This window comes from Mus pahari, chromosome 14 (assembly GCF_900095145.1).
Source record: "Mus pahari chromosome 14, PAHARI_EIJ_v1.1, whole genome shotgun sequence".
Taxonomy (NCBI): domain Eukaryota; kingdom Metazoa; phylum Chordata; class Mammalia; order Rodentia; family Muridae; genus Mus; species Mus pahari.
In genome coordinates, this window is record NC_034603.1 from 26,572,527 (window position 1) to 26,581,636 (window position 9,110).

Here is a 9,110-nt window from a genome sequence, read left to right on the forward strand (position 1 = left end):
ACTAGGAAGGAGAGGGAAAGAAAGGAGTTATTGATATCCTTAAACAACTTCCTGCTGATCAGGGAAGGTCTGTGGGGCAAGTCTGAGTTTCACTGTCAGGATATCTGATTTCTTCTTTTCATCTCTTTGCACATGACTGCTACTTGACAAACTGCAACAGACTACAACCAACCACCAAGTAGCCAAACAGCCCCTTCTACTGGAGCCCTAGCATTTATATACCCTCTGAAAAATTCCCAGAATTCCAAATGTTGCACAGTTGTAGAAACTATCTGCAGCTGGCAAAACCACGTCCCTGCTAGAGCATGAGCCAAATCATAGTCACCTGCTGTGAAAGAGTCCCATATCCCCACACCTGATTCAAACAAAACAATATCCTCATACTATTTCTGCATTTTTCAGAGAAACCAAAATTCTCACTACACCCCCAATATTAGATTCCTTTGTCTTATAACTCTCAAGTTGTGTCTATAAATACCAATTCCTGTATTTCCAGCAGACTAGATGAGTTCTTTACAGAACTAATTTCATAAATATTTTCCTCTCCTACAGCCCCACTCCCCTGAATCAAGTCACAAGTTTAATACCTAAATTACATAAATAAGCCAGTTTTCTCAGCACACAAGACAGGCCCAGAATCAAGAACTCTAGGGGAAGATGGCGTGTGACACTGGCCCTACCCACTAGTCTTACCTACTCGTAGCATCCCACAGGGCAGAGAAACTTGAGGCACTAGAATTTGATAAACTAGCCCCTCTATCTCACATCAGCCCCTTGGTTTGTGACTGGGTCTCTGTCACTCTGTTCTATTGCATGTGAAGGAGGAAAGGGTATAGACAACCCACATGTGTGCAAATAACTGGGGACTCACCAAGTACACAGTTTCTAGCAGATATTCTCTGTAGCTGTAACTACATTTCATCTAAAGGGCCTACGCTGCCATTTTGATGCCTTCCTTAGCCAATGGCTCTATTCCATCTTTTGTCTCCAGCATCCGCTTGCTGATTTGAAGGACTTGGATTCTATTTATTTTTATATTTATTTTTTTCTCTTCACAGTAATATTAAAACAAGGACACAGGTCTATGGAGTCGTTTGGTGGCCAACATGTGCCTGGCTATATGAGGTCCTAGAGTCTATTCACAATACCACAGAGAAACAATAAGTATATGTATATTTACCAAGAAATGAGGGAGCTCAAGATAATGTTCAGTTTCTGAAGCTAAAATATAAGTCCACATATGCCAACATTTTCCCAAATTCAATAGTAAAAATAGGGAAATAAAAGATCACCTGCTAACTCATTAACTGAATCTTTCTGTTAAGCCATTTACTGATAACATCCTTCTAATGTCTAGAAAACCAGGCTCTTTCTTGACATAAAATTATTGGTTAAAGATATTTTAAAAAAAAAAAAAAAAAAAAAGACTGATTTTCAATGGATCTTGGGTTTTAAAAGGTGTGTGACCCTGTTCTGGGTTGAACTGGTCTAGTTGACCTTCAAATGTTTTTTTTTTTTTTTTTAAAAAGCCACATAATAATTCTTGAGAATAAGAGAAAAAAACCAAAACAGTCCCTATGTAGTCCCGTCTTTTGAACAGATTTAGTGTCCACATTTTTCTTGCATGCCATATTAAATTATTTTTCTATCAAGGGACAAATTCTCCTGGCCCTCATTTCCTGGTTGGATCTATGGGGACTGGAACACTGAGGTGGCACAGGACAACAACAGAATGAATGTGCTAATGTCCCTGGTGGGTTCAGAAGATTGCCCAGAGCGTGGGGATACCAAGGGGATGCTGGCCCTGCCTCCCTTGTGGATGCTGATGAACTTAGACCCCCGTGGGACTCTCTCCAGGCTCCTCTGGAGAGCACCAACTTTGTGACTGCAGCTTTCCCCTCTGCAAACATCAGGACCTCCAGACAGAGGGTGATGCCAAGGCAGAAAGAAGTAGGCACCTTGATTTTCTCCACAGTGACTCCAACTGCAGCACCTATGTGCATCTAATAGGGAAGGCACTGCATGTCCTGACCTCTGTGGGGCCACACCTTCTGCACTGAGGTGTATAGTGCACTAGCCACACCCAGGTACATGGTGAGTTGGTCCTGAACATGGGAGCTGGTCTCTGAGATCTGGACTTCTCCTCGGCTGGTTTGTTTAACAAAGACAAGCTGAGGGCTTAGCTCAGCAGTGGAGTGCTCACCTGCCTTGTCCCAGCTTCTGGTGAGTGGGGAGGTAACTCCGGGATACTGAGGCAGGACAGCAGCAGCACAGGACACACACTGTGTTGCTTAACTGTGAGTGATTCACCATTTGTACAGGATCAGGTATAAAAGTGCTGAATGGACACAGAAAACACGAGTTTCCTGTGTCTTAATATTGAAACTAGAGTTTGTGGGGAAAAGAAAAACTGATTTTTGTCAGATTAAAAAAAAGAAAGAAAGAAAGAAAATGAGATCCAAGGAGTGAGTTTTATTTGGGTTTCCCAACCCCACAACAGAAATAAAATGTATATTGGCTCCTTGTTGGATGACCCGGGTTCCCTGCTCTGAAAGGGTAATTCAGTACATACACACTGTTATAGTCAATGTTATAGTCAAACTTGGGGTGGGAAATAAGATCTTCAGTCTTTTACATGATAAAATAATTTTGTTTAAAAAAATTAAAAGTTAAGGTAAACTGAAATATTTCCTTCTGAATACTGCCAGTCCTCCTAGGACCTGGCAAAAGCTCACAGCTTTGACTCCAGTCAAGTACAGTCATTTCTGAGATGAAGCAGTGCCCATGAAGGCAGAAGATCCCCACTGTCTGACCCATCGGCACCCACAGGTGACATCATGTGACATACATGCTTCCAAACCCACAATCTGTAGAGATGCTTCACAGGGAAAGGACCCCTCTGTGCAGGTGAACCGCTGTGCTGTTTCCAACACCGTCTGTGGGTGACTGTCTTCACCNCCTCCTGGNCTTTCTACCTGTCACCTCATCCCATGTAGGGANAACTCGGCTCCAATTTAGTGTCTGGTCCTATCCANGTTTCCCTCTGGAGCAAGGAAGAGAAAGAGGAATATTTCTCCAAGAAGAGAAAACTCACCCTGCTGTGAGGCTGAGGTAACCCATGAGTACCTGCCTGCTCTGTGTCCAGGTGTGACCATGCAAGGGTGTGCCTGGCCCAGGCTANCCCAGCATAGGAAACTCTGCTTGGTGCATGGAAAGGTATCTAATTTAGTTTAATGTCACTGAGACACACAGGGCCCTCTTTGTAGATCAAGGAATTTAAAATTCCTTATAGATAAAGGAATTTAAAAATGGACTCAGAAGAAAACTGAAGGACAATTTTATTTTAGTAGAGTTTAAGCAACCACAGGGCAGGAATGCTGGAATCTCAGAAGCTGCTGGGAAGAGACAGGAAGGGAAGGAGGGAGGGAGGGAGAGAAAGGCAGACATGATTTTTGTGTTAGAGGTTATCAAAACAGCAGGCTCAGCAGTGGTTCTCAGCAGCTGCTTGAGTTGGGTTGAGGGCATGGTTAAAGAGCAAGAATGGATTTTGGCAAGTGCCTGGGAAGAGAAAGTAGAGAAAAAGAAAAAGATTTTACTCTTTCTGAGCAGGCAGACTTAGCAGGGAGGGCCTGTAAGCAGCTGTCCTGGGAGAGGGCTCCAGGGTCTGGAAGGCCTTTCTCACTGAGGGGACAGCTGCCTGCATCCTCTTATCATGTCCTCTGGGGAGTGTTGTTTCCTTTCAGCTTCTGGCTTGTCTGTCTCCCTGAGGGTGAAATAAGACTTTTCTCCTTGTCTTAGGAGGTTTCAGCTTTGTCCAGACAAGCGAAGCCCCTGGTGTTATCAACAACTAATGAAGTCATTTGTCAAGTGGCTTACTGACTGAGCATGCTGTCTGTCTCAGAGGAGGTCACTGTGCTAGTGTTCGTGTGTCTCAGGGAGGTGTCCAGGTGGCCGAGGCACCCATGTCTGCATCAGAAAGGATCTCGTCAGCCATGGCTCAGAGCAGTTTGACCATGAAGCTGGCATTGACAGGCATATGCCACCAATTGGTCTGGCAAGAGCAGCTGGCCATGAACAGTTTTTTGTTTGTTTGGTTTTGTTTTGTTGTTGTTTTGTTTTGTTTTGATTTGGTTTGGTTTTTTTAAGTTAAACTTTTTTTGCATTTATTGGTAAAATTTATATTTATTTTGAAGGGAAAACATGAAGTAAAATACTTTATATTGCCTCAGTATAAAAAGTACAAAATACTGATTTTTATTACAAGAAATTCAAAGTAATCTAGTGTATTAATACATGAGTTTATTAACAGCACATGATAGTTTAAACGTAAAGAATATCTCTGGGAAACTCTAAATGGTTATTTAAGTTAATAATTATTTTATTATCCGGCCTCTAGAGTTGTTGCAGTTTGGATTGCTGTATCAGATGTGTGTCACCAGGTAACAGAGTGGAAAGAGGCTCTGTCAAAGTTCAGCGTTCTGACCCGAGGACATCTGAATGATTCCTGGCCTAACATTCCCTGAAAAAAAGTGACCCTAGGACACCACCAGTCTGGTGCCAGAGGATCTGGACAGGGAGCTAGTCTGGTGCTAAAAGAATCCTGTTGGTAGGCAGTAAGCAGAAGTGAACCCAGGACACCCCAGTGGTACTTCTGAAATAGAGAAAGAAACGGGGGAGGGACAGAGAGAGGGAGGGAGGGAAGGAAGGAAGAAGGAAGAAGGAAGAAGGAAGGAAGAAGGGAAAAATAGGTGTCCATGGGGTATGTGGATTTATATCTGGGTACTCAGTTTGACTTTATTGATCAATGTGTCTGTTTTCATACTGATGCCTTGTGTTTTTTTATTATTTAAAGCTTAATAGTACAAGTAGAACTTGTGAATGATGAGACCTTAAGGAATTGTTTTATTGTTAGAGATTATGGCTTTTTAAATTCCCTTTTTCTCTCTATCAAGTTCTATCAATAGGGCCACAGTCACACTGCTCTGGACAACGAGTGCTTGCGCAGAGAGCTGAAATCCTGGGCCTAAGGCTAAGCACAGCCGGGGAAAGGATGTCCCTCCAGAGTGTGATTCAGAAAGAGTGAGGGGCGTGCCCTTCCCAGAGCCTTTCAGATAGCAAAGGTGTCCCATACTTGTTAAATACCAATTTCTCAGAAAGGCCAGTGCCCGTGGGAAAGGTCTGTGGAGTTGCTGGTGGGGAATGCGCTCCATCTCGATTTCAGATCTTATGTTTTTTTGTGCTTTAATATTGTTTTTATTTTAGGGAGAGAGAAAACAATCTCATATTAGAGAAATCAGTAGCTTAGTAAAATCCAATTTGAAATAGTGCATTATGCAAAATCTAGGCACTCTAGTAATGACTTCAGGCTTCACTGAGGCACGAACCTGGAGGGGATGTGAGAGTAAGCTGGATTTTTTTTAAAAAAGAGCATCAGCGAAGCAGCCTCTTAAGATCTGATGCCACTGAGGCCACCAGTGTAAACATTTCTCTTAAACATGTACATAAAAAGTCACCAAATTTTCCCAGGAGAAGGCCGTTTTTGACTGTGTCAGTCAGAAGAATGAATGTTAGGAAGGAAAACTGAAGGTGTCCTGAAAATCAGAGCCAAGCGCGTCGTTGTGCTAGGATGTGTTTCTAGAGAGCCACATCAGCTGCAGTGTGTGCAGCCTCTTTCATCTTCCTCCTTTGCCTCCACTCTCATCCTGTTGTTTAGGAGAATGCAGAGGAGCGTTGGGGTCCTGATCTCTGAGAAGCTAATGACAAAGATAAAAGGACAGACTAGCATTTTATCACTCCTGGGGCTGGAGGGTTTGCTCAGCAGTTAAGAGCACCTTTGGTTCCTGCAAAGGACCTGCGTTGGGTTCCCAGCACCCACATCAGGAGGCTCTCAACCACCTCCAGCCCCAGCCCCAGCCCCAGCCCCAGCCCCAGCCCCAGCCCCAGCCCCACCCCCAGCCCCAGCCCCAGCTCCAGCTCCAGCAGCTCCCATGTCCCTTTCTGGCTCTGCTGGCACCTGCACAGAGTCAGAGAAAGACAGAGACAGGCAGACAGGCAGACAGACAGACAGACAGACAGACACAAACACACACAGACATAGACACACAGACAGGTGTTTATATATGTACTTTCCTTAAACTAGAAAATATATATGTAAGACCACACTTGTAGAGTGAAATATGAAGTAAAAGAGATCCATTTTACATCTTTCAAAAAGAAACACACATTAAAAAACAGAACAAGAAATGAAAACAAAAAGACTTGTAGGAAAACAAGGTTTACAAATGACTTTTAAACATGAGAAATATTACATGTTCGAGAATACAAATAGACAGTGTTTATATGTGTTGACCTTGTGGGGGTGCGCGCATGCACGCGCGCGCGCACAGACACAAACACACACATACACACACGGGGGATCAAAGAAAAGACAGAGAGAGACAGAAAGATAAATATCATTTATTATTTAATATGCTCTTTAGTTATGTGTGTTTTCTCACCATACATTTGGGTTTATTGTGTAGCTCAGGATAGCCCTTAACTTGATGTGTAACCAGAGAAGGCCTTGATCTCCAAATCCTCCTGCCTCTGTTTCCTGACTACTGGGATTACAGTGGTGTACCACCACATCTTGTTTACTGGGTACTGGGGACTTCGTGCATGCTAGGCAAGCATATTTCACTGTAAAAGATGAACCCCGGCACCATATTTTGTTTTTTTACCTACTGAACTAACAATATCTGGGTGGACAAAATTTCATATGATGTCACATGTCTATATTCATTTGAATTTAGGAATTGCTTTTTTCCAATTTATAATACCATTGTCTGTTAAATACCTAATATCATTAACTAGAAGTGATTAACTACATACACACACTCTTTCTGTGGACCATCTGTCTTTCGATGCAGTGAAGATGCTCTGGAGGGTGTGTGTCCTCTGACTTGGGGGGGGGGGACATCAAAACTGCAGGACAGATTCCTTCACATGAGATTAATGAGGGCAAAGAGAAAACACTCAATTTTCAATTCTGTAAAAGAAACAAATTTCTTTTATTAAAACCACATGTACAGCCTTGGGTGTGTGTACAGAGAAGTAGGGATCTCTTAAGAACTATGATGTCAACTTAAACTCTCATCAAGCATGCAAGAATGGGTTAAAGTCTCATGGCTTTCAGTGATCCATGCAGCACTGGTGCAGGGCATGCAGGCCACCTCAGTTTTCCTGAATGCCAAAGATTTAGGGCTTGGAAAATGGTAGAGAAATTGGGTTTATTTACACTTTGACCAAGCCTGAGAAAGAAAGAACCTTTCTTTCTTTCTGCCTTTCCTGTAATGTGCTTCAGAAGCAAGGGTCTATGAATGTGTTTTTTAGCTCTGAGGTTAGTCAATCAATCTTCTACCAGCAGGATTCGAACCTGGACCGTGGGCCTTCTCCTTTTCTTGTTCTAGCTGGCAAGAAGACTCAGTGGGTAAAGGGACTTGCTGCCGAGCCTGATGACCTGAATCTGATCCCCCAAGCTTACATGATGGAGGGAGAAAACTAATTCCTAAAAGTTGTCCTTGTACCTGCAAAGGTGAGCACACATGCGCACGCGCGCGCACACACACACACACACACACACACACACACTCACACACAAATGTAATTAAAACAAAACTTTAATTGGGATTCCATCTTTCTTTAAGCAATATTTCCTATGCACTTTGGAAAAAAACAAGCACCATGCTGTTCAGGCAGCAGGACCAGAAGGAGGTCTTATGAGCAGCTGGTTTCACTGATAACCTATTGTCTCCTACACCATTCTTCTATCCATAAATCCCCAAATCGCTAAAAATAACAAAAGAACAGAGTGTGTCCCATGCATCCCAAGCAAACCACAGTTCCTTTGATCCAGATGTGGTATAGTACTTCACCTGCACACTTAAGTTCCTCTCTGCTGGGAACGATGCTCTAGATGGGATTTGTCAATCTTGATAAACTTTAATGGATTACAGCAGATTTCTCTATATTTTGCAGTAAATTATAAAATGCATAATGTATATATGCAGTTTATACATTTGTAAAAAAATTTAAAGATATTTGTAGGTAACACCAGTGCGTCCTTGAATTACCAAATTTTCAAAAAACTCTAAAGAATAAGCCAGCAAATTTATTTTCAAACACATCTGTGTGAGAGCCAACCCACGTGGGCTCACATGGGTGATGTCCACATTTCCTGTCAGCTGTGCTGGGCGTGTTCAAATGATCTGGGTTGATTATGCAGGGCTGGATGGTGGGTATATTCACATGCTCTCGGTTGATTATGCAGGACTGGATGCTGGGCGCGTTCACATGCTCTGGGTTGATTATGCAGGGCTGGATTTTATGCTCTTTGCATTTGGGCAGGAGCTTGGGACTGGAAAGAGTCTGGAGAGAGTCAAAATCGGCCACAGCACAGTTCATCTCTCACTTCATGGAATTAGAGGCAAGACGAGAGAGCAAGTGAAGCAGAGACAAAGCATCAATTGCTGGGTTCAAAACCAACCCTGTCCAGTTTCTCCGCATGTCAGCTGACTTGCCATATACATGACTCAGTTTGCTTATCTGTCAGAGTTACTACATGCTTGTTGGAACTAAACACGTAATAAATAATTGAAGATCTTTCCGCTCCCATCACTGTCAGTATTGATGTCTTCCCCAGGTGCAGTAGAGATGGGCGCAGCAAACGACAGCACCTTCAGCCATTTCATCCTTATAGGCTTCTCTGACCGGCCCCAGCTGGAGAGGGTCCTCTTCGCCATCATCCTGCCCGCCTACCTCCTGACCCTGCTGGGCAACAGCACCATCATCCTGGTGTCCAGGCTGGACCCGCACCTGCACACCCCCATGTACTTCTTCCTCACACACCTGTCCTTCCTGGACCTCAGCTTCACCAGCAGCTCCATCCCACAGCTGCTCTATAACCTCAGCGGGCCGGACAAGACCATCAGCTATGTGGGCTGTGCTCTGCAGCTGGTCCTGTTCCTGGGCCTGGGGGGTGTGGAGTGCCTGCTGCTGGCTGTCATGGCCTATGACCGCTTTGTGGCAGTCTGCAAGCCCCTGCACTACATGGTCATCATGAGCCCCAGGCT

The 9,110-nt window shown here is 43.8% G+C and overlaps 1 non-coding gene and 1 pseudogene across 1 annotated transcript; both read left to right on the plus strand.

Moving 5' to 3' along the window:
* The first annotated feature begins 4,385 nt into the window (after positions 1 to 4,385).
* Positions 4,386 to 4,517, plus strand: LOC115065440. The gene has a single exon (XR_003845229.1). It is a non-coding gene; the product is annotated as a small nucleolar RNA SNORA17 (small nucleolar RNA).
* A 4,174-nt stretch (positions 4,518 to 8,691) lies between these two features.
* The window catches only part of LOC110331130, a 182,064-nt pseudogene continuing 181,645 nt past the window's right edge, over positions 8,692 to 9,110 (plus strand).